The sequence below is a fragment of the Rattus norvegicus genome, chromosome 3 (genome assembly GCF_021556685.1).
Source record: "Rattus norvegicus strain SHRSP/BbbUtx chromosome 3, alternate assembly SHRSP_T2T, whole genome shotgun sequence".
NCBI classification, from domain to species: Eukaryota; Metazoa; Chordata; class Mammalia; order Rodentia; family Muridae; genus Rattus; species Rattus norvegicus.
The window spans coordinates 43,276,557-43,301,498 of NC_141536.1; the positions used below are offsets into that span (position 1 = coordinate 43,276,557).

The 24,942-nt window shown below is 46.0% G+C and overlaps 1 protein-coding gene across 4 annotated transcripts in view; it reads left to right on the forward strand.

Moving 5' to 3' along the window:
* The first annotated feature begins 5,791 nt into the window (after positions 1-5,791).
* Tanc1 (tetratricopeptide repeat, ankyrin repeat and coiled-coil containing 1) overlaps positions 5,792-24,942 on the forward strand; it is a 236,546-nt gene continuing 217,395 nt past the window's right edge. For 2 of the 4 annotated variants that reach the window (NM_001002854.2, NM_001431669.1), the window contains 1 exon segment: positions 5,798-5,919. The gene's annotated coding sequence lies outside the window, so the exon portion shown is untranslated. 4 annotated transcript variants of the gene reach the window in all.

Here is a 24,942-nt window from a genome sequence, read left to right on the forward strand (position 1 = left end):
AACTTCTTCTAAGAGTTAAATTTTCAGCGCCAAAGTTATTTCATGTCTCATACTATTTTATGTTAATCTTAATCTCTAAAATGTGGATAGTAGCCTAAAAGGGTTTTCTAAGTGTTGGTATTCTGTCTAAGCTCCACCCCCACAGCTACCTGGCAGCAGCCAGGTATGCTCCGCCCCACAGTCACCTAGCAACAGCCAGCTGTGCCTGACTATAAAGGGGGTTGCTTGCCCCCTCCTCTCTCTCTCTTACTTCTCTCTTACTCTTTGTTCTTCTCTGTTCCTGCCCCCTTCACCCTTCCCTCCAGGTGCCCATGGCGGGCCTTCTTTCCTCTCCTCTTCTCACATTAAACCTCTCCACGTGGAACCATGTTGTCTTGGTGTGTTCTGTCCAGGCATGGGTGGAGATTTAAACCTTGACACTAAGTATAGAGTCCCAGGCTGGCCTCCAACATGGCCACTCCATTGCCTTCGCTTTCTTTTTTTTTTTTTTTTTTTTTTTTTAAAGATGTATTTATTTATTATGTATAAGTACAGAGTAGCTGTCTTCAGACACACCAGAAGAGGGCATCAGGTCTCATTACAGATGGTTGTGAGCCACCATGTGGTTGCTGGGATTTGAACTCAGGACCTCTGGAAGAGCAGTCAGTGCTCTTAACCACTGAGCCATCTCTCCAGCCCGCCTTCGCTTTCTTATAAGCTGGTCTTATAAGTGAACACCGCCATGTTCAGAGGCAAGCCAGTCTTGCTTAACACCTGCTCTTACCAAACTGCAGGGTTCAACTTCATAATCTTGCTAGCATCCAGGCTTGCTATCTCAGAGGACTGAAAGGAGGGTCATTGATAAATAATATAAAGAAGATGATGCAGAGATTTTTCAGCTAGGATTTCTTAAAGAAAACATTTCCTCTACATTAACATATTATTTAAGAATTTCCAAGCCAAGCACTGGGTGTGTTCCTGTATGATTTTAATCTCAGCAAAGACATGCAGGTCTCTGTGAGTTCCAAGACAGCCAGAGCTACACAGTGAGACCCTGTCACCAAAATAAAACAAAACAAATGAACAGAAAAGACTTTCCAGGTTAGGTAGGGTGACATCTTTGATTCCAGCACCTGGGAGACAGAGGCAGGTCCCTCTTTGTGGAGATTAGTCTGGTCTACCTAGGAGGTTCAAGGCCGCCAGGGTTATATGATGAGACCCTGTCTCAAACCAAACACAGAAACAAACACACGCAGACCATCCATATGCTGATTTGCATACAATGAGGTACATCGATATAGGATGTGTACTACACTTTTTCCTATTTAGCACTAACGTGAGAGAAAACCATATTTTCGTACATGGTTCCTGCATGCTACTCTTTCTGAGACAAGAACTACCAATCTGCCCCCAGGTGAGACCCTGAGAACTTAATTGGTTTATTATGTACTATCAAGTCATCTTTAAGTCACTCCTCCTCAGAGTGCACACGTGAGCATTCTGCATTGTTCTGATTATTCCAAGCACACTCACTGGTTCCTGGTAACAAGACAGGAAAATAGACCTGTTCTATTAACTAAAAAATGAACCTTTACAGATTACTTTCCAATTTATTAAGTTTTTATAAATCTTATCTCACTTATTCTTCAAATGAACCTGTACTGCCGGGATTCTACATTCTTCTTATTTTGTAAACTAGAACCCCAGGCCAAAAAGACTAGATGAATTTTGCCCATAAAAACAAAACAAATCAAAACAAAATAAAACACCGCAAAAGCCAGAACAGAAGCCTAGATGTTACGATTCTGATTTCAGTGACAATTCTTACAGTGCTTGGCAAAGAAGGGGAAGCCATATTCCTAAGTAGGAGGTGTAAAATATACCTTTAAAACTCAAAATTAACAGGCTGCTTTTACACTGTCACAAGAGGATGCGCCAAACGTTAATCGGAGTGGTACCCAATTGCATTACCTCACCTTTTCTGAAAAAGGCAGATTCTGTTTCAGATCACTTCACAGCCAGATTTGAACAAATCTGTCTTTAAAATATTAATCAGGTAGTGTGGTAGTGCACACCTGTAATCCCAGCACTGTGGAGGTTGAGGCAGGAGGATCTGAAGTTCAAGGTCCGCCTAGGTTAGATAACAACACGACACAATTAGTCATGTACTTTCCCAGGGCTTCAGCTAGTCTCAAGTTCTTATTACATTTATTTTTTTACTCTCAGAGAACTGCTTGTGGGAGGCAGTTCTCTCCTATTCTGCGTGTCCCGGGGATCCAACGCAGGTCATTAACTCTGGTAGCAGATATGTTTACCAGCAGAGTCATCTCTCCAACTCCATTCCCATATCTTACCTGGCAATGGGATCCCCTGAATCTATTTTCTCCCCTCACTGGATTTCTTATCAGTTTAAATAATTGACTGCCTACCCCATATTGGATGAGATCCTACAACATTGCAAGGCATGCACTAGACCTGAGGGGTTTCTGTGTCTTGTGACTCCTTTAATTTGACGGCCTGGCTAACCGAGCACGGCATTGGACATCTGTATCCCCTGGATGCCTGTTTGCCATCAGCCCATATGACCATGGTGTTAGCCAACATGTGTGACTATGGGTCATTGCACATGGAGGGACTCTACAGGAGTATTTCATTTCATTGCTTTTCCCGACTGATTTCCAACTATACCCAATTTATTTTATTACTCCCTGGTGTCTTTATATTTTTTTTTCTGTCTCAGAATGTTAAAAAGCGGAGGAGAAACGAACTAACGGAGGGAGAAGAGTGAGCTCTGTGAATATTAAAAGACCCTCCTAAGGAGGAGAAGCGTGTGCTTACGTTTGGATTTCCTACCTTATTAAGTTTTAAAGTTTCATCTTGGCTTTTGTATTTAGTTTTAAAACTTAAACTTTTTTTTTACTTCTTACCGTCTGTTTTACACTACACACACCACAATAAACACTAGCTAGGATCCTAACTTAGGATTGATTTAAAATAGAAGTACTTAGGAATCTGACCAAGGGGGCGTACACTAACACTCACAAAGCACATTCTTTTCTCATGCCTTCCTCAGTCCATTGCCCTGGGCAGTAAATTGTACGGTAAAATAACCAGTTTAATACTTGCTGTTTTCTTTCGGTCTGCTGAGAAAAAGCTACATTGTTGGCAAAGTGACAGAAACTTTAAAAATGCAAGCCAGTATAACACATGTATATTTGAGGAATGTGTGTAGCAATCTACTGTTCTCTCTCTCTCTCTCTGTCTGTCTGTCTCTCTCTCTGTCTCTCTCTTCTTCTCCCCCTCCCTCCCCCGTCTCCTCCACCCCTGCCCCCAGTTGTTATAAACATACAAAGAATTATTGAACTTTGAAAACTGGGTTTGTGGAGAGAGACCCAAGAAAAGCAAGTAATGATTCTTTCCTTGAGCCTCCGGAAATACAAGGTTGTCGAACAACCAACTTAAAAGCACCTTTTTATTTTATTTTATTTTATTAAGGGAAAAGCAGATGTTAAGTACAAAAACTCATTGTTTGAACCTGTGCTCAGCTAATACCTTACATATTAAGATGCTTGGAAAAGTCTCCGGTTGTCCTCATATAACAGATCCTCACGAGCCCCTCCCCCATAATTTTTTCACCCATAATTTTTTTTTTTACTCTATTTATGTTTGGCCTTGACTTTTCTAACACGTATCATTCTCACCCACAGCTGAAGACACCTTTACCACATACTGTATGTAAAAGTAGCCATTTAAAGCAGGAGATCCGACTGGGCTTCATGACATGTAGTTCGGATTATATAAATACTACGGGAAGGAGGGGAAACAGGGCCCTTCTGTGTACACATCTTAGATTGCTAGCTCCCTGCCTGTGTAGAATGCTAAGCGTCCCCAAACAGGCAGGGGCGGCATTACTTCAGTGTCCTTGACTTGTGAAGCTGTAAAACCAAACCCTTTAAACCAAACGAAAGCTGATGCAAGAGGTTAGCACACTTTCTGTGCTTTCCTCTACCTGTTACTGAGGCAAGTTCGAGGGTAGAGAGGAAGACACCTAATTGCCTTGAAAGCTCAATCTAAGCATTCTTATGAACGTTTGGGAAGATAAGTAAGGATAGTTCAGGAAGGCTTTGCAAACATTCATGAATTTCATCCACTATCTACCCGTTTAAACTACTACAAACAAGCCAGAAGCAGGACTAGACCTGTTCTAAGTCTTTAGGAGTTTCTCTTACATCCCAGTCTTTCAGACTGGACGACTGAATTTTTGCCTTCTGCTTGGGTCATTGTGTCACGGTTGTAGTCTGGCTTTGTTATCTGTGGTTGAAAGACCGGTCGGTTTTACACACTGTATTTCAAGAGAAGTTAATCAAGCATCATTCTGGCTTCCAACAAGCAGGCATTGGGGGTGCAGGGGATGTCTAGAACCTTCCTGGCTTACCATAAGCCCTTACTTTCTTTGGGTATTCATGCCATGTTTTGCTTGAGTAAAGGCTAGGATACTTTCACTGCATAAATATAACTACAGCGATAATCAGGCCTTGGAATATACGACTGAAAAACACCCAGCACATTTCAGTCATCTTTCATTTATTATGGAGAGATTGAGTGGCCTCTTGCTTCCTGACGCTTTACACAGGGACTTTAAAGATGATCACTACTCCTGTAGCTATCTTTATATCGGGAAGCTCTATGTGAGGTTGAAGTTTTTATAGGGAAAGTTGTTTTAAAACAACAGTTGTCTTTAAAGGCGGGTTTGCCACAGCAAAGGTTAGGGGTTGCCAATAAACCCATTTATAGCAACTTCTGTATCCTTCACTTTCCTTACACAGATGGGTGGCCTAGGTTCAATTCCTGTTGGAATTTCCAGTTGATCCTTCTGCAAAGAAAGGGGGGTCCAAAGTGCTTTGGGAATTGAGAGGGCTGAGCCTTCTACATATAAATTGGCTGCCTGGATTGCTGGGAGGTTGTGGAGGACCCAGGTCTCCCAGTTCTCTGGGCCATTTTCAAACTTTTGTTTTGTTGGGAATAACAAAACATTTTGGGAACTAGGGGGTTTAATTTACTGCCGCCAGCCTACTTAATAATAGCATCTTTGTCTGTTCTTCCTCCAGGACTCCTCCTCCAGACAAGGAAGCTAGAAGCTGGTCAGTGGACTTAGCCCAGGCAGTACCGCCAGCCACAGAGTTCGAGGAGACAGCAGACCCCCGACCCTGGACAGTCAAATCCCAGAGCACCCGCAACCTAACAAAGGTGCAGTGGGCGAGATGCACTTTTCATCTTTCTCAGCTCATTTTGGAACAAGAAAGTGTATTTGTTTGTGTTTAGTTAAGCGAGGGGAAGAAAAGCCAACAAAGCCACCCTAAGGCATCCGCGGAAACTTCAGCTTGGCTAATTGCTCCCATATGTACTCCTCGGATGCTTTCAGAGAGCAGCATAGACCAAGGCCGGGACACTTTACTGTTTTAAACAGGCTAAAAAAGGGGGAGAGGTCTAATCACACTTCTGATCCTGTCCCACAGAGGACCAGGCGAGGCCCCAGGGGAGCAACCTCCTCCTGGGAAGCTCGGCTTCCCGCAGAGAACAAGCTGGGTGAGGAGGGGCGAAGGCGCCGAGCGGAAAGTTGGCGTGCCGCGCCCCAGCGGGTCTCAAAGCCCTGGCAGCTCGGGTCGGGAGGGGCGCGCGAGGCGCAGCCCCGGCGGGCGCGTACTGAGAAGGTGCCTTCCGGAACACGCGCAAGGGCGGGGACTCGCGCTGCCAATGAGGTCCCGGTGTGGGCCGAGCGAGGCGCGGGGACGGGCCGGAGCGCTGCCTCCGCGGTGGCAGCTGCGGGAGCCCGGCTCGGGAGCCGCAGGAGCCGCAGCCGCCGAGTGCCCAGCCCGCCGCGCTCTGAGGCCCGGCCCCCGGGGTGGGAACCGCGCCGAAAGCTGGAAACTTTCCTGGCAGGTAACTCCCGCTGTCCGGGCGCCGCTGCGGGCCTCCGGGATTCCGCAGCCGGCGGGGAAGGAAGGGTCCCGGGGAGCAGCCGGGGAAACGAGAGCGAGCCTGGTGGGAAAGTTTCGGGACGCCCCCTTCTCCGGCGGGCCCAGGGGGAGCTTTCTGGGAATCGACGCGGGCACGCCGGGGCTCCCGGCCTGGGGCGAGGCGCTGCCCGGGAGTCGGTGCAGGCCGTTTCCTGCGCTCCCGGAGGAGCGGGTTGCAGCAGAGCCGGTCTAGGGGGACACTGGGATCACGCGGCGCGCAGGACTTTCCCAGCCGCCCCTTGCCCGCCTCCTCGATCCCTTGGTTAGTCAGGGCCTGGGCTGCGTCCAACACCTGGGGGCTAGGAGTGAGGGGACTTGCAGGCGGGGCGCCTGGCACCGCGGGGTCTCGAGTGTCGCCGTGCGCGGGTCGCCAAGTTCCCGAGCGAACTTAAGCGGGGAAAATCACATCGCCCACCGTGAGCTGAAAGTGTGTGCTTCGTTCCGGCAGGCTGCGGCTCGCAGATGCAAGCCAATTTCTTTCCCTGGTGGTGGTGTTGTTGGGGTGATGATTTGGGATTAGACCTTGAGGATTTTCTTTCCCTTTTTTCTTTTAGTAGTGCCAGCTAAATGAAGGGTCCTGTCAAGTTTGCGAGTCCCCTTATCCTTGGGCGACGAGTAGTTACTTTGGAGGCATTATGGGGATTCAGGTTCTTCCTGGAAGACTTTTGGGTGTGTGTGGGGGTCCCCCGGGCTCGGCGCGGCCGCTTTCCGGAACGGCTGGCGGGGAAGGAAGCCCTGGGCATTGTGTAGCGTGTTTGCAGACAGCAAGAGCTCAGGACTGGCGTTCCCAAAACTCACTTGACTTATTGTGTAAAGGCTCCGGGAGGAAATGCGGCTGTGGCCAGGTAAAAGAAACGCGGCGCCGCGGCCGAGCGCGGAGGACGCCGAGCTGTGACAGTCTTCAGGCTGCCTCGGCTCTGGCTTGGCAGCCCCAGATCCTTATGCCTGGAGTAGTGGAACTGGTCTGAATATAGAGTTTCCTGCAGAGTGAACTCAGGGAGGTGAGGAGGGCACCTTCATCTTGAACTTGACCCCAGGATTAGGGTCCTGGCGGGTTAAAAGGTAAAGGCAGGCAGAGTCTTAACCTGTAAAGGAGCCCAGACGCCGCTAGCTCCTGGCTCAAAATCTTTAAGGAAAGGGCTCAGGGTGTCTGAGGTCGCGAACTCTGGAAATGCCAGACTCATCAGACTACCGAAGTTAGTGTGCTGGGGGGAGGGAAGGAGAAACCTGGTTGGCTGGCACAGAGGGTTGGTTTTTTCTTTGTGGTGAAAAAGAAGGGAGTCTTGCGTCTCTGCTTACACCAGATCCGCTACTCCCCTCCACCCACAGCCCCTTCCTGGGTCATCCTTATCCTGCCAGGCTGGCACTCCTGGAATGGGGGAGGGAGGAAGAGAAGAAAGCCGTTGTGAAGTTTTTCTGGGCAGCCCGAAGGTATTTCAGATCTGCTACTGGGAAGAGTCCTGGATTTTAACAGCTGTTTTTTGATTGCTGGGAATGAAAGAATTTATGAGCGCCTGAGAGGTGCTCATTATGGTACAGTTCTGAGTGTTTTGCTCATCGGGGCTACTTAAAGAGCTCACAGGGACTTCCCTACAATCTGCAAAGTCTGTGTCAGCTGGAATGCTTGTGGGTGTCAATCAAAAAGCATCATAAATAGATCTTGGTGCTTTTACAATGAAAAGTATGCCTAGCAAAGGAAGTTTGGTGTCTGACTGCGTTCGAGACTCCTTCGTCGACCTTTCTGCTTACCAGCCAAGTTGATGATTCCAGGCTTCCCAACTACTGTGATTGGACAGCGAAGGATGGGAAATATGTCATTGATTTTGGTGGAGGTGGGAAAGTCGAGAAATAAATTGAAGGTCACTTCTATGTTTCTGTCTCCCAGTTCTGGTGCCACAAACTTTTGCTGAAACTCAAAAGGATTGATTTTTTGCTTTTTTGGTTTAACCACCAGAATGTCTAAATTATCATAATTCATGTTCATCACGGAGCTAAAACATAGCTGATTCACAGTCAGCCCTTTTTCTGCTTCCCATAGCAGCCAGAAGAACATTTTGTCTCTTTAACCACATACAATTTATTTGATGCCATAGTGGGGTTTTGGTGCCCGGTGATCGAGGACACAGTCCTAGAGACAATGGAATTGCTTTGACTAAATCATCCATTTTTAGACAACTTTTCTGGGTTGCTGCTTAATTCTTTATCTCCCAGAGAACATTAAAAGCCCTGTCCCTGGGCTAGCAGAGCTATAATCCGTATTATAATGAGGTTTGCCAGAAGAGCTGGGAGGTAGTTAGGTCTGATTTCACCAGACACTTCAAACTCAATAGTAAAGATTTTATGTCTGTTAGGCAAAGAATTTCCTAGTTAGGAAAATTGGGTTAATGCTCTTGTCCAACATATATGAGGCCTTGTTGGGGGGCGAAACAAACTTTTATTTTATTTTTATCACGGAACCTTTAGTTTTAACTATGTCACCTATGGCAATAAACATGTAGAGACAAGCACACACATCTGTAAATAAATTTATAGACACACCCACAGGGGAATTGTGTTAGTCTCTAGAACGGGTTTGCTTTGACAGGGTTTCGTTTGTTTGTGTGTGTGTGTGTGAGTTTGTGAGACAGGGTCACACTATATAGGCCAGGCTGTCTTGAAACTCACTTATGTAGACCATGCTGCCCTCCAACTCACAGAGATCCGCCTGCCTCTGTTTCCCAGTGCTGGGATTAAAGGTCTGCCCCATCAAACCTGGCTCTGAACTGTCTTGTAAATACTTGTTAGTTGTAAAACTACCTCTACCCCAGTTTACAGAAGTGTTTGATCTGTAGGGCTAGTAAGTCTTTCTGGGTTTTTAGTTCTCTCACGGCCATCCCCAAAATGGAATGACATTGCAGTCCTGCGGCTTCAGGAGTTGGGGAACCCTAGGAGCTTTGGAGCCTGGGTAGAGCAGTGCAGCAGCAATCATAAAGGGCTTCACTACTTATTCTATCCCTAAACCTCTCATTTGAGCAATCCAGGGCCCAGGAAGTTAGATCAGCTTGCCTGATGTCACCTGTGACAGAGTTGAACTTGAGCCGGGCAGGTCCCTGATTCCCCATCCCGTGCCCTATATCTCTTTTGATTCACGTCAGTCACCTGTGAACTCGATAAAGCCTGACAGAAAGAATGCATGGCTGTTTCTCACAGTGCCTCATTTATGGTTATTTTAGTTCCAGAAGCCTGGGGCTTATGTCTCTGCTTTAGTAGGAAGGATTAAAGACAGCTCTTAGTAAACGGTAACTGAACATTCTCTCTGTAGGAGAGTTTGAGAAAGTCACATCCCTCCTCCTAGTCATTTGTTTACTTTCCATTTCTTAATCAAGTAGGCTTCTGGGTCTAACATGATTTATAGTTCAGATGTCTATCAACTGAAACATGAGGATGAAAACACCATTTACATGTCATCTTGGCTTTTGTCAAGCTAAGGATGAAGCCTGTCTGAATATCCCTTTCTTGGAGTCCTGCGCCCCTCCTATTGATGGGAGTATAGCCGGGTTTCGAGCCACTTTCCTTGCTACATAGGTCTTCTCTTATGCTCCTGGTTAAATGGGGGAGGGTAGTAGGTTGCCGTGATCCATTTTCACCATTTGCTGTGTTCCTGCCTGACGAGTTAGGAGTGCTAAGTGTAGCCGTACCCTGGGTCTGGAAGCTGGGCAGGATTTTTTTTTTTGTATTTTTGGCAGTGCTGATGGTCAAACCTCGGTTTTCCAACATGATAAACACATGTTGTACCACTGAACGACAGACACCCCTTGTCTATGAGCTTTTAACACGTTCAAAAATGAAATCATATTCTAGGACACCGGCTTTTTGTTTGCAGCTTTTATTTCACTCACCATTTGGTCTTCGTGAACATGGGTGCGCATGTCACTGTGAGTGGAGGTCAGAAGACAACTTCTGGAGTTCTCTCCTTCTATCAACTGTGGGTTCTGGGAATCGAACTCAGGTTGTCAGTTCTGCACAGCAAGCCCTTTGAACCAGTGAGATAGGAACTTGTCCGTGTAAAGCATTGACTTATGGTCTTTCTGGGAGCCTAGTCTGGCTTCAGGCTGGTGATCTCCCTGCCCCAGCCTTCTGTGTGCTGAGATTGAAAGTGTGTGGCATCATTGGAGGCTTCAGACCCAGCCCTTAAAACTTACTCTCTGAGGGGTAGCGTTGGAAAGTATTTAGCAATGGTGTTTAAACTCAGAAGAAGATACATTAGTATCTGTTCACTGACTGGCCAGTCTGAGATGGTTGCCCCTTCCTGAGAAGCGAAGCAGAAGAAACAGTGGGCTGAGCAGATTTCCAGGAAGAAGGCTCTTAGCAGCATTATCTTGCCGTTAGCAAAAGGGGTTTTGGTTTCGTTTGCCTCTGTGGCTACTTTGTAGAGTGAGTGTTGTCTTTAAGGGCTTCTGTGAGGAGTGTGGGTGACGGAAGAGAATTTTCTAGAGAGAAGCATCCCACAGACACAAATGTCAAGGGCAGGACGGATGTTGCCGAGAGACAGGACACAGGCCGTGGCTTTCAGCGTGGATTCTGCCATTAGCAATGAGAGAATTTATTAGTTCCAAAGTCTCCCGGCTAATATTCATTGTAGACAGATGTGAACCAGAGTGTTCAGCCATTTAACGTAGAACCATGGTGACTCAGCACTTTCTTGCCTTACCCAGCATACCTAGGGCCACACACCTGTGGTAAATTGGCTTTCTGCCTCTGAGGTGGAGAAGAGTGGAAGAAACTGTTTAACCGTGGGTGGCCTTCTTGCACAAAGGGCACACTGAAGCAAAGACGTACATTATGTGACAGACAGTTTTAACATGTGGAAGACATGACACAAATCAAGATGCGTATATTTGCATTTGTGCAGTTTAGCGTCAATGTGTGCTTCTGTGACTCACTTTTTTCTTGTGTCCCATGTCAGACATGCGTTCCCTGGGTTCATTCTTTGGCTCTGTTTCAATGACTGGTTGCTAAATCCGTTGCATATGTTACCATTACCAAATAATTGATTTCGACCTTTGATGTCTTTGGAAAGGTATCGGAGCCCGTTGGCTCAGTTGGGGCATGCATGTTGTTAAGTCACTGTGGCCTTGCACAGCCTCTGGCTGCTTGCAGCTCCAAAACCTCTTATCGTCAAGAAGCCGCCTCTTTGCCGTTAGTGCCAACCTGAGAGAAACGTGGAGAGAACCCAGATTGACCCAAGAAGAGTTCCAGGCGGCAGACCCCATTAAACCCACAAGATGGGTCTCTGTGCACAGCGTCCCACAGAGGAGGTTCTGGTGGATGGAAGAAACTAAAGAGCTGGCCAGCATAGCACATAGATCTCTAGAAGTGGTCTTGGCTGGCCGTAAAAGCACACCCAGTGACATGGGGTGTGAGCATTCCTAACGTCCTCATGACATGCTCCTGTAGTCTGGAAAGCACAGACTTTGCCACATTCTACAGGGGTTTCGTCACTCTGTGTGTAGCCATTTGTGTAAGTTGCAGGGGCGGGGGGTGTTGAATTACTTCTAAAAACTTGGAGCTGGTCACGATTCCCTTCCCGTATGGTCTGTTACGATCCTCCCTGACTGCCTGCCTTTGCTCTAAATTACTTGAGATTTATAACATTAATTATTCATGTTTATTGAGTACTTGCTGATGTGGAACTAGATGTGCGAATTAAAAAAAAAAATCCATGGAAAGAGAAGAAGAGTAGCCCTTCCCTCGTTGTCCTGTACACAGTGACAGCTCTGTACAGAGCCACCTTCTGTGTCCTGGCTTCCCTTGCTTTTTTGTGACATAGACCAACCACAGTTCATTTCTTTGGAATGAGAACTGGCCTCAGTTGGATGGTGGCATTGCTGTAAAAAGCTCACTATTAATTCCTACCCTTATTACCACGATTCTGGTTTTGACTGATTGATTGAGCCGGGAATAGGACATGGGGGAGAGGGGCTTCCTCTGTGTGGACCTGGCTGTCCTGGAACTTGTTCTGTAGACCAGCCTGGCTTGGAACTCACAGAGATCCGGCTGCCTCTGCCTCCCAAGTGCTGGGATCAAGGCCTGTGCCATCACCACCGAGCCACAAATCTGCTTTTGATCACCTCTCAGTTGACCACATATTTGTGGGTTATCTGAGTATGTCTCCTGCCCCAGGGAGAGAATCCTGAGTCATGATCATTTCAGCATAACCGCTCCTGCTGCCAGCGATGGATTAATGAGCAGGTTTGTGACAGCCATTATGACTTACATATCTGCAGCATTACATGTTTGGAGAGGTCTAACACACTAGAGAGGTCGAAGGTACCCAAAACCACAGTGACTTCTCAGCTGCTGAATTAGCCAGCCCTAGAGCTACCATGACTTGTAACATCTCCGAGGAAAGGAATATTTATGAATGCATAAGACAGTGATCACCAGAGCAGAATGTGCCGGATTATCCAAGGTGGGAGAGAAGGGAAAACCAAAACGGTTTTATTAACATAGATGGGTAAACACCGGGTCTGTAACTGCTCAGCACCTGTCGCTTGGGTCGTGTGAGGAGCATTTTATAATCTAGTGGCGTTGACTCTGGCACCCTAATCGCCCTTCTTGCTTTAGATCAGTGGTCCTCAACCTTCCTCATGCTGCGACCCTCTAATGCAACTCCTCATGCTGTGGTGATCCCAGATGTAACATTATTTCATTGCTACGTCATAACTGTAATTTTGCTACTATTATGAATCTTCATGTACATATCTGATATGCAGGATGTCTGACAGGTGATCCCTGTGTAAGACTTGCTTGACACCATGGGGGTTAAGACCCACAGGTTGAGAACCACTGTCTTAGACGAACTGTCCATTTACATGGATTTATGGTTTGTATCATCTATTTTTAATTAAACCGGCTCCATCCAAATGGAAGCTACTTTAAAAGGCTCTTGGAAAGAAAGTGTGGGGGAAAAAAAAAGCTAATGGCACCCATTCCGAGTAAAGATAATGAGAGGTCTGAAGGAGAGGAGTTTATTGTAAAGTGGTTAGGAAACTGGCTTTGATAGGTAAACAAATGTCCATGTGGATACAGTGTAACATGTGGGAAAGAACAAGAAAGACTAAATGTTAGGAAGTGAGGAAGCACTGAACGCAGATGATGGTGCGAGTTAGGAAAGGATATAAAATTGTTTTTCTAGTCCTAACTCTGTCATAGGTTGCTTTTCATAGTATACATGCATAAAAATATATTTGATAGTGAAATATAAAATCCAGTAAAATCCAGTGTGAGCTCCAACGCTTCCATTCCAGATGGCCACTCTAAGCCATCTGTGTGGTGGGGCATGTATCCCAGCATTTGGGTAGCAGAGACAGGTAAGATCAGTGAGAGGCCAACCTGGTTTACGTAGTGAATTCCAGGACAGCCTGGGCTATGTAGAGAGACCCAGTCTTTAAAAGAATTCATAGAGATGTTCATAGAGTCTGATTGGTTAATTCTGGTGTGTGATGAAATTTTTTTTTTATTTGTAACTCTACACCCCCCTAAACCACCACACAGGGCTTTTCTGGCTGTCCTGGAACTCCCATCTATAGAACAGAATGGCTTTGGACTCAGAGATGTTCCCGTCTCTACGTCCTGGGTGTTGGGATTAAAGGTATGCACACCACACCCAGCACACTAATCTTTTCATTATACACACATTATATATAGTTTATACTACATTTGGGTTATATGTTTAATATTTTTTACTGAGAGGTCTCTGTCATCAGAGGAGATTTGAGAAGACCCTTCAAGTCACTTATATAAGCTTTTCTAAAATGTATATATGTGAGCCTTTGAGTGTATATATGCACCATGTGTGTGCAGGAACCCACAGAGGCCAGAAGAGGGTGTCAGGTCCTTTGGAAATGGAGTTACAGGTGGTTGTGAGCAGCCATGGGAACCATGCCCTGGTCCTCTGGAAGAGCAGTCAGTACTCTTAGCCACTGAGCCTCCCTCTAGTCCATCTGCTCCTCCCTCCCGCTCCCCATTACTTGCAGCTTGAAGCATTGTAGCAGGTCTGAGGACAGTTGAGGGCAGATGGCCTTCCCTGTTTTACTCAAAGCCAACAAGACTCCTTATGGTCTAGTCCCTTATGTTTAAGTTTCCTTTTTTTTTTTTTTTTTGGTTCTTTTTTTCGGAGCTGGGGACCGAACCCAGGGCCTTGCGCTTCCTAGGCAAGCGCTCTACCACTGAGCTAAATCCCCAGCCCCTAAGTTTCCTTTTAATAAGGTTCTTCCTAGCTTCTTTAACCCAAACTGATGATATCAATCCGTAAGACACAGCTTGAAGAAACAAGGATTTTTCATGAAGATTGCCCCTCTCAGTTTTCCACATTATAGTGACTCCTCCCTTAATCTTCCGGATCATTGCCTGGGCATTTATTAAAATGTTTTTCTCCTTCAGCTTTTTATGATTCAGTTGTTCGCCTGTTTGCCCTGCTTGTAAGCTTTTTGATGGTAGGCGCTTTGCCTTGCTTTAATCACTTAAAAAATAAAAGGTAATTATCTAATTCTGCTTTGGAATAAAGAGAGGCAGAGAGTACGTTTTTCAATTATAAGAGGATTTATTTGTTTTAATGTGTATCATATGGGTATTTCACCTTCATGTATGTATGTGCACCACTTTCATGTCTGGAGCCTGCGGAGGTCAGAAGAGGGTACTGAATCCCAGAACTGGAGTTACAGATGATGGTGAGCTGCCGTGTGGGTGCTGGGAGTCAAACTCTGGTCTTCTGCAAGAACGTGAGCTCCTAATTGCTGGGCCATCTCTTCCCAGCACCAGAACCCACAGTTTTTAAATGTCACTGTGAACGGAGTATTCTGGGTGGCTCTGCCACTTCCAGAGCTTAGTGACCTCGAGAGAGCAGAGAGCTGTGTGCATACTGCATAGAGCTAAGGAGGATCCAGGACACAAACCCAAGTCATTCATGTACCACAGCTCTGTGTATGCCTGTGCCTGTGTATGGGAGTGTGTGTGTGTGTGCATGTGTTGGGAATAAAGACCGAGTATCTTGCTGTACACCATTAGTTGTCCTATGCATACAACATGTAGTATTACCACAGTAAAATGAACACACCCAACACTACCTTGCTTCTGAATCTGACGTTCGTTTTGTGTATGGTAATTTGTTGTTGTTGTTTTCCTTTTTTTTGAGACAGGGTTTCTCTGTGTAGCCCTGACTCCCCTGGAACTCACTCTGTAGAGCAGGCTGGCCTTGAACTCAGAGACACCTCTGCCTTTGACTCCCCAGTCCTGTGATTAAAGGCACATGCCACCACTGCCTTGCTTTTTTGGTGTGCTTTTGAGAAAGAATTTCACTATATACCTCTGGCTGTCCTTGAACTCATAGAGATCCACTTGTCTCTGCCACCTGAGTGCCCAGCCTGAACCTCATTCTACATGTAATCAGAGATCACAACAGTACTTGTCTGTGCCTGACTTGCTTTTAACTTATTCAATATATTTCCTACATTGGCCACATGCGTAGTGTAAAAAATGGTGAGATACTTTTCTTTTTATGGCTATATGATACCCAACTATATGTGTGTGTGTATGTATGTATGTATGTATGTATGTATGTATGTATGTATGTATGTATTTCTTTATCCTCCATGGGTATCATATTGGCTATTAGGAATATTGCTGCAACAGACATGAAGGTTCAGACATGAAGGTTCAGACATGAAGGATCAGACATGAAGGATCAGACATGAAGGATCAGACATGAAGGATCAGACATGAAGGAAGGTACAGACATGAAGACACAGACATGAAGGAAGGTTCAGACATGAAGGTTCAGACATGAAGGCACAGACATGAAGGCACAGACATGAAGGATCAGACATGAAGGATCAGACATGAAGGAAGGCACAGACATGAAGGATCAGACATGAAGGATCAGACGTGAAGGTACAGACATGAAGGCACAGACATGAAGGATCAGCCATGAAGGATCAGACATGAAGGCACAGACATGAAGGCACAGACGTGAAGACACAGACATGAAGGATCAGACATGAAGGATCAGACGTGAAGGATCAGACGTGAAGGATCAGACGTGAAGGATCAGACGTGAAGGATCAGACGTGAAGGCACAGACATGAAGGATCAGACATGAAGGATCAGACGTGAAGGTACAGACATGAAGGCACAGACATGAAGGATCAGCCATGAAGGATCAGACATGAAGGCACAGACATGAAGGCACAGACGTGAAGACACAGACATGAAGGATCAGACATGAAGGATCAGACGTGAAGGATCAGACGTGAAGGATCAGACGTGAAGGATCAGACGTGAAGGATCAGACGTGAAGGCACAGACATGAAGGATCAGACATGAAGGATCAGACATGAAGGCACAGACATGAAGGCACAGACATGAAGACACAGACATGAAGGATCAGACATGAAGGATCAGACATGAAGGATCAGGCATGAAGGCACAGACATGAAGGATCAGACATGAAGGCACAGACATGAAGGCACAGACATGAAGGCACAGACATGAAGGTACGAGATACTGGTTTGATTTTCTTGATTGTAAACATAAAGGATTGCTGGAGTAGTTCTATTTTGATTTTTTTTGAGGAATTTACATACTGTTTGCTGTAGTGGGTGGAATGATTTTGCCACGAGTAGCGTGCAGAGGGCCCCCCTTTCTCCATAGCCCTGCATGCAGCCCTAGTGATCACTAGTTTTTGCAACAGCTGTTCTCATGTATATAAGATACTGTCCCACTGTGTTTGGATTGCTCTGGGGTCTTCAGTATGGTCTTAGAAGGACTTGGTTACACGGTGTGCTGCTTTTCCTCTGGGAGTACTGACACAGCAGCAGTGGGAAGCTCTGTGGATCATGCTACGGAGGCATGGTTGGATAATCCTAGGCAGGTACCTAGTGGATTAGGTACAGGAAGAACTTTTGGGCCCTGTGTGTGTGTGTGTGTGTGTGTGTGTGTGTGTGTGTGTGTGTGTGTAGAGAGAGAGAGAGAGAGAGAGAGAGAGAGAGAGAGAGAGAGAGAGAGGCATGATGCAATATGGAGATCAGAGGACAACCTATGGGAGTTAGTTCTCTCCTTCCTACAGGGGTGGGATGGGGGACCAAGAATCAAACTCAAGTTGTCAGACCGATGGCAAGTCCTCTTTTGCCTTTATCTGCTGAGCTATCTCATTAGCCTGATTTAAAAAACAAAACAAAACAAAAAACCAAAACAAAATCTCATGCAGCCCAGACTGACCTCAGACTCAGTAAATGGCTGCAGCCAGTCTTGAACTTCTGATCCCGTTGTCTCCAATGGTAAGTGATGGGATCATAGGCATGTGCCCCCATGCATAGCTGATCTGTAGGAAGGCCCTACATGCTGGTGGATGGTTGGCCATCTGTGATTACCACCAAGCAAAATCCTGGGAGCCTGTCCTGTACGCTACTGTGACACTGGCCAGGGCATTCCTGTTGGGAATGGTGGACTCGACACGGCTCAGCTGACAGTCCTTACATGGGAAGGCTAATTGAGGGTTGACAAGCTGTCTGCTTTCAAGTTGAGCTATGCTGGATACTTCGTGCTGCTGTGATGAGAAACAGATCCCTCCAGAGTTTTGAGGGTCAGATGACAGAGTGTGTATGGAAGTGTCTGGAACATTGTGGATGGCCTCCTCGGCAGGGCAAGCATCAACTCTGATCATTTCCTTGTGGGGTTGACGTCTACCTCACATGTCTTTGTTAGTCTTTCTGTTTCCTTCTGAGTACATTTCCATATATTTTAGAGGGCGCCCCGAGTGGAGTGGGACGCAGTTTCTTGAGGAAAAGAACAGATAGACATTGGCAGTGATATAAAACATTTAGCTGTGGAGTGGGTGTGCTGTGGAGTGGGTGTGGTGTGTGATCTGGTGATGCTCTGGCAGTCTATTTGGCCAGGTACTTGCTTATTAAGTGGGACACTACTGGATAAAAAAGAATCAGAGGGGCTGGGGATTTAGCTCAGTGGTAGAGTGCTTACCTAGGAAGCACAAGGCCCTGGGTTCGGTCCCCAGCTCTGAAAAAAAGAACCAAAAAAAAAAAAAAAATGAGAATCAGAGCCTCCCGCTGTAAGCGTTGGCCAACTTTAAACGGTACCCAGGAGACGGTTGCTTTCTATGGGTATTTTAATTTCTTCCTTGGTGAGGTGCTGGTATTCCTTAGAAATACCTCGACACAGAAGGAAACTGAGAAGTTTAAGTGTAGTTAGGCAATCTTGATGAGCTTGAAATCGTTCGTCTGTGGGTTAAAAACAAATGGTTAGGAGTAAGACTGAACATCGTGGAGGCCGAGTTCGCCGTGGAATTCTGTGTCGGTAGAGATTCGAAAACTAAAACATGCGAGGGACAACGTAATTATAGATGCAAGAGACGCAGAGGCGGTAAGCAGCTCCTAGATTTGCCAACATGCAATTTTGCTTTTATTTTTGTTTATTTTTGTTACAGGGACCACCAACTTTGCAGCCCAGGCTAGTCTGGAGCTCACAGTGCCCTTGCCTAGGTTTTCTCAATGTTGGGATTGCAGATGGGCACTGGTACACTCTAGCCGTCTTGTCTGAGGTTCTTAACGTGCATGTGACTTAAGACGGCCTTCCTACAGGGTGATTTGTCTAAGCGGTTTCCCAAGTGGGTTCCGTGAGAAACTGATTTTCAGAAAATTTAGGTACCACAGGGGGAAAGGGTTCTAGAGTTAAATAAATGCAAAAATCTGGGTCAAGCAGAGTATAACAGAGGGGTGTGTGTGTGTGTGTGTGTGTGTGTGTGTGTGTGTGTGTGTGTGTGTAGGCAAATGTATATAGAGATCTGAAGTTGATATTAGATATTCGTTACTTTCGGTTGCTGTGGTAGAACACCACATATCCAAGGTCACTTGTAAAAGAAAGGGTTTAGTTGGGCCATGATGGTGGAACGAGTCATGGTGGCAGGAACAGCTGAGAGCTCACTGTCAGCAGGATGCTGAGAACACACTGAAGATAGCTAAGGTTTTAGAAGCCTTAAAGCCTGTCCCTATCACACACTTCCTTCTCCAAGGCTACACCTCCCAGTCCTTCACAGACAGCTTCTCAGACTGGGGCCCAGCAGGTGTCTTCCTCCCATCTCTCTACCCTATTTACTTAGGGTCTCTTGCTAACCCTAGAGCTTGCCAGTTCAGAGTATCCAACTTAGCAAGCTTGTGGCTGGGACTCCCTGTCTCTATGTCCCCAGTGATGGGATCACAGGAGGCCACCACGCCTACCTGCTTTTGTTTGTTTGCTTGTTTGTTTTTTCTTTTTTTAGGAGCTGGGGACCGAACCCAGGGCCTTGCGGTTGCTAGGCAAGCGCTCTACCACTGAGCCAAATCCCCAACCCCACCTACCTGCTTTTATGTGTGTTCTGGGCTTCTGAAGGCTCAAGCTTGGGTGATAAGCACTGAGCAGTCTTCTCAGCCCCCAACCAGGTAAGTTTTTTTTTTTTTTTTTTTTGGTTCTTTTTTTCGGAGCTGGGGACTGAACCCAGGGCCTTGCACTTCCTAGGTAAGTGCTCTACCACTGAGCTAAATCCCCAGCCCCACCAGGTAAGTTTTAAAAAATGCTGCAATGTTTGAACACTCAGGTCTGATGCTCAGATCTCGTAGAAGGCAAATGGGGTATTCGTGTTTTACAAGTACATGGAACTGTAGTTGTTTGTTTTTGTTTTTGCAAAGTATACAGAACAACAGTGGTTGAGTAGTTTGTTAGGTGTTTTAAAGCAAAATCCAGTTAATGTATTTTGCTTCAAACTTCAGGCTTAAGTTTGGTTCGAATGAATTTTGTGCGTAGCTGTGATAGGAGACTTGCCCTCTCCCCATATTTGTAAATAAGGACGACAAAAAAGGCCTCTTCCTCGTTACATAAACTTAACACTGACCTCTGTTACCTGACTGTCCCGTACATGTCATTTGTTAATGATTCCGTTCTTCCACAAAGAACATGTAGACTATCTCATATCCTGAAATTGTTCTTCCCGTGTGGTGGTGGTTTATGTTGTCACTTTGTCCTGATATTTCCTATAAACTGGAAGCTAGTCTTAATGGTATAATTAGGGGCTGGTGAGATGGCCAGCAGATAAATGTACCTGCTGTTAAGCCAGTTGACCAGAGTTCAAGCTGTAGAACCCACGTAGTGAAAGGAGGGAGCTGACTTCTGCAAATTGTCCTCTGACTTCTAATCAACAAGCCATGGCAGTAGCATGTACACACGCACAAAAATGAATGAATGAATGAATGAATGAATGAATAAATAAATAAATAAATAAATCTCTTTGGAATTGATTCCATTATTGGCACATCAGGGAGGCGAAGTTGAATTGGTCCAGGTGTGATGAGAAGGTGTGCTGTGTCGTTGGGCAGGTGACCTGGGTGTCACAGCATGCCGTGCCTTTATGGCTTGTGTCTCTAAGTGTTTCAGGTGTTGAACACTTTTGGTTTTATTCAGAACGACAAGGTAACTTTAATAAACTAATATGTGGTTTGTTTGCCCAGTCATTTAGAGATAACCCATCAATCTTATTTCTACTAGATAACGGTTTTTAATAAAACCTTTCCTGACAGAAATGCTCACACTAATCCAAGAACAAAAAGTGTAGGGAAACCTTCACGGCAGCAAACTTATGTGCACGTCATCTGGCGGACGCCGATGAATAAATCAAAGTTCCCATCGTTGCTGACTTTGCTAATTTAATTTGCCGTCTAAATTTTTTCCCCTTCTTTAGCCTTTTTTTGAGTGCTTTTATGTCTGGGAAAACTTAAAGGAATTTGTGCGTTAATGAAGAATAACAGCCACATATAAAGTGGCCTTATGTGATGAATGGCAACCTTCATAAGCCTTTGCCGGCACATTCTTACATTTAATCCCTTAGCTGGCAGGGGTTTATACACTGTTTTATACATTAAAATCTGCCCTCTGTGGAGTAAAGTGCCTTCATCAGGCTAGGTGTTTTATAACTCCAGCACGGCACTGCAAACATTCATAGATACTCCATTTCTTCTATTTTTTTTAGCGATGGAGCCTTGCTCTGTGGCCCAGATTAGCATCCTGAGTTCAGTGTGTGTCTCTGTGCCCAGCTCCTCTTCACAGTTTTTGCTAGGAATGAGCACCAAACCCCAGGGTGTGTGCACACCTGCCAAGTGCCCTCTGCCCCCGACCACAAGATCTTAACCTTTGCTCCGTGTGAATTTTGTACGTAGCTGTGATAGGAGACTTGATCTATTTCTATATTTGTAAAATGGGGATAGTAACGACTGTCTCTTAGAGTGCGTGCCGGGACCAAAAGTAAGCCCTGTACTGTAAGCTTCTTCTTGCCTGGCTTGGCTCATAGGTACCCGAGACATGCCTCCTCTCTCTTCTCCTGGGTCCATATTTTAAGTTCAAGCTGATAGTTAAGTTGTTGGATGAAAAATTTACTTGTTTTGCATCTTCTTTAGTGTGGGTGTGTTTATACGTGTGAGCGTGCTATGTCAGGGTGAGAGTGGAGGTTGGATTGCAACTTGCAGATGTTTGATTTCTACCACGTGGGCCCTAGGATTGAACTCAGCTCATCAGGCTTGGTGGCAGGACATTTGTGTGGAGTGTTTTAAGAATTGTTCATTTAAAGGGGTCGGGGCCTTAGCTCAGCAGCAAAGGACTCACTATATGGGGTTTGGCCCTCAGCTCAGGGGTGAGGAATTGTTAATTTTAAGATTTTTCTTCTTGTGGAAGCCCAGATAAGAACTTGGTTTCGGGGGCAGGAGAGATGGCTCAGTGGTTAGGAGCACTGACTGCTCTTCCAGAGGTCCTGAGTTCATTTCCCAGCAACCACACCGGTGACTTACAGCCATCTGTAATGAGATATGATGCCCTCTTCTGGTGTGTCTGAAGACAGCTACAGTGTACTTACATATAATAAATAAATCTTTAAAAAAAGAGAACTTGGTTTCATGCTAATCTCTAATTAGCCCTCTTCCACTGACCAGCTTCTCACTGTGGAAGTCAGGCCAGGAGAAAGAGAGATGTCCTGTCTAGGAGGATGGAGGTGGAGTTCTGATCCAATGGAAATTATAGAGTTCACCTTCGTCAGCCTCCGTTGCTTCCTCGGTTCACGACAGCTTCAGCCAGTCTCACCAATAGAATGTTATCTACAAAGGTGCTGTGCTGTCATGCTGGTCATTGATGCGGTTTGTCTAGTTAGGGCTACTACTGCTGTAATGAAAGACCATGACCGAAAGCAAGGTGGGGAGGTAGGACTACAATACCACCATATTGCAGTACATTACTGAAGGATGTCAGGATAGGAACATAGATCAGGAGCTTATGTCTAGTCCATAGGGAAGTGCTGCTTACTGGCTTATATTGACTGTTTTCTTATAGTACCCAGGACCACCATCCAGCCCAGGGTTGCCCCCGTACACATTGGGTTGGGTCCACTCTTCCGATCACTAATTATGAAAATGCCTTATAGGCTTGTCCGTTTATAGCCAGAGTCATTTTCTTCTGGAGGCATTTTCTTAATTGAGGCTCTCTCTTCTCCAATGACAATAGCTCGTGTCAAGTTGACATAAAATTAGCCAGCACATGGTTCACATAGGACATAGCCAGGTAGGACTTTTGATTACTTCCCTCCTTTGGAAGCTTGAACAGCACAGCACCTTCTTGCACCAGGAAAAGAGGGAGGAGGCTCTCCAGTCAGTTCTAGCCCAGCAGCCTCAAGGCCTGAAGTGCATGGTGTCTGCAACAATAGGGACTTACTTAACCCCTGGGTGAGGGGCAGCCAGTACAATAGCAGTAGCCTGTGCTATTTTGGGAGTCTCTTGGACGGTTCTGACCAACAACTCAGAAGAGGGCTTCTCGTGCCTGGTGTTGAGGTTTCTGTTAGGTGGTCTTTGGCTCTTGCAGCCAACAAGTAGTTTTTGAGGGCTATCCTGCCCTTTTGAGGTCCAGGCCTGTGTGTCTGTCTGAGACAGTAGCACACAGCTAGCTCCTAGGGGAAGTTGACTAGGAGCTAGTGCATCAGGAGAAAGGCAGAGGAAGAGGTGTTGGTTCTGGGCTGGCATTTGGGAGCAGAGGGAGGAGATGAAGCCTGGGTAGGATTTTGCCAGGTGGGGGTTGGCGTGCTTTCTGGATGAAGGGAGCACAATGAACAGAGGCTGGGAGGCATGCAAACAAGTCATGCTTGGGGGTTTGTTCGAGAACAGACGGTGCCTGGCATTTAGTAGAGTGGCTAAGAAGGAGAGAGCCAGATTGCAGAGGCCTTGCATGCCAGACCAAGAAGTGTGGACTTGCTCCTGCGGGCAAGTGATAGCTGTCAAAGGCTTTTCGGCTGGGAGATGATGTAATCAGATCTGTGTCCAGGAGCAAAGCCTTTGGCAGCGGTGGTCCAGAGGACAGGGGACTGGCGTGGGGACAGATGGGTGGCAGGGCACTCCGTTGGGCTTTTGAAGTAGGTCAGCTGAGAGACGACAGGAAGGTCAGGAAGAGAACTGAAGGCTGCAGAGTACCTTGAGTGTACACAAGCTCATGGAGTTTCATGAAGGAAAAAACAGACCCAAGGTCACCCGGTTCCTCTTAGAACAGGGTGTCCAAGAACACTCTTTTAATAAACCGAGTTCAAGATGAAGCTTAACTTTTTTTTCAGCATTTCATGAACTGGGCAGCACTGAGTCCACAGAGCAGACATGAACTCAGAGAAAGGCAGAGCGGGTCAGGAGAAGTCAGCAGGGACAGCAAGTGCCACGGAGAGCACAGATTAGCGCCAGGCTGAACCTTTCTTTTGTACGGCTGTGTTTGCTGTGGTTGATATGACTGTTGAGTCTTGTTTCATTGGAAAACTGACCATTTGGGAATTTGAAGAAATAATCCTTTCTCTTCTGATTTCCAGAAAGCTTAGCCTTCAGGAGAACACAGTTTACACTTCTTTTTTGCTTACTTTTCCTTAAACACCCTACCTGTTAAGAAATCCTGCCCTGCTTTTGGAGACAGGGTCTCTCACTGAAATTGGAGCCTGTGGATTTGGCTAGGCTGGAGGCCAATAAGCCCCGTGAACCTTCTCTGTCTCCCCCCATTCCTCAACGGACTGACTGAACCATCTCCCTAGCCTCTATTTCAGGAACTTTCGGTAGCTCATTAAACCATATGGTGTTGATCTTTGGTTTAAGAAAAAAAAATCACCTAGGAAAATGATTTATTTTTAGCACCTTGTGTGCATTTACATGGAATCTTGCCAAGGTTGCTCTTTTTAAGAAGTTATTTGGATTAACAGTCAAAATTAGCAAGCCCTCAAAACTAGACTTTGCCTTGCCTTTTCAGTGGACTTTCAGAAAGAGATTTCTAGGAAATTAGATTCCTGGCTTTCTTGTTTACACAAAGAGAGGTCGAAGGCCGGATGTTGGTGGCACAGGTTTGAATTCTAGCACTTGGGAGGCAGAGAAGTAAGTGGGTCTTTGTGTTTGAGGCCAGCCTGGTCTACATAGTACATTTTAGGCTGGCTAGGGCTACATAGTGAGTCCATGTCTTAGAAAAGAAAAAAAGTTGGAGTTGTTTAGGAATCTTGGAAAATCCAGACAATGAGGAATGTTACATATTCTGGGGTTGTTAAATTGCCCGGGGAATGGCCTAGGTTGTTCCTGATTAGAGAGAGAGAGGAGAGAGAGAGAGAGAGAGAGAGAGAGAGAGAGAGAGAGAGAGAGAGAGAGAGAGAGTGTGTGTGTGTGTGTGTGTGTGTGTGTGTGTGTGTGTCTGGGTGTGTGTCTGGGTGTGTAGCTCAGTGGTAGACTATAGAGCGCTTATCTAGCATGAAAAGAAGGAGGCCCTGAATTTGGTTCCCTGTCAGAAGTCACCAGTTTTGGTCTCCTCCACATCCCCCCAAATAACAAAAGCACTCAGCTCTTTGAAATCTGAGTGTTAAAGTCAAGACACCACTTAT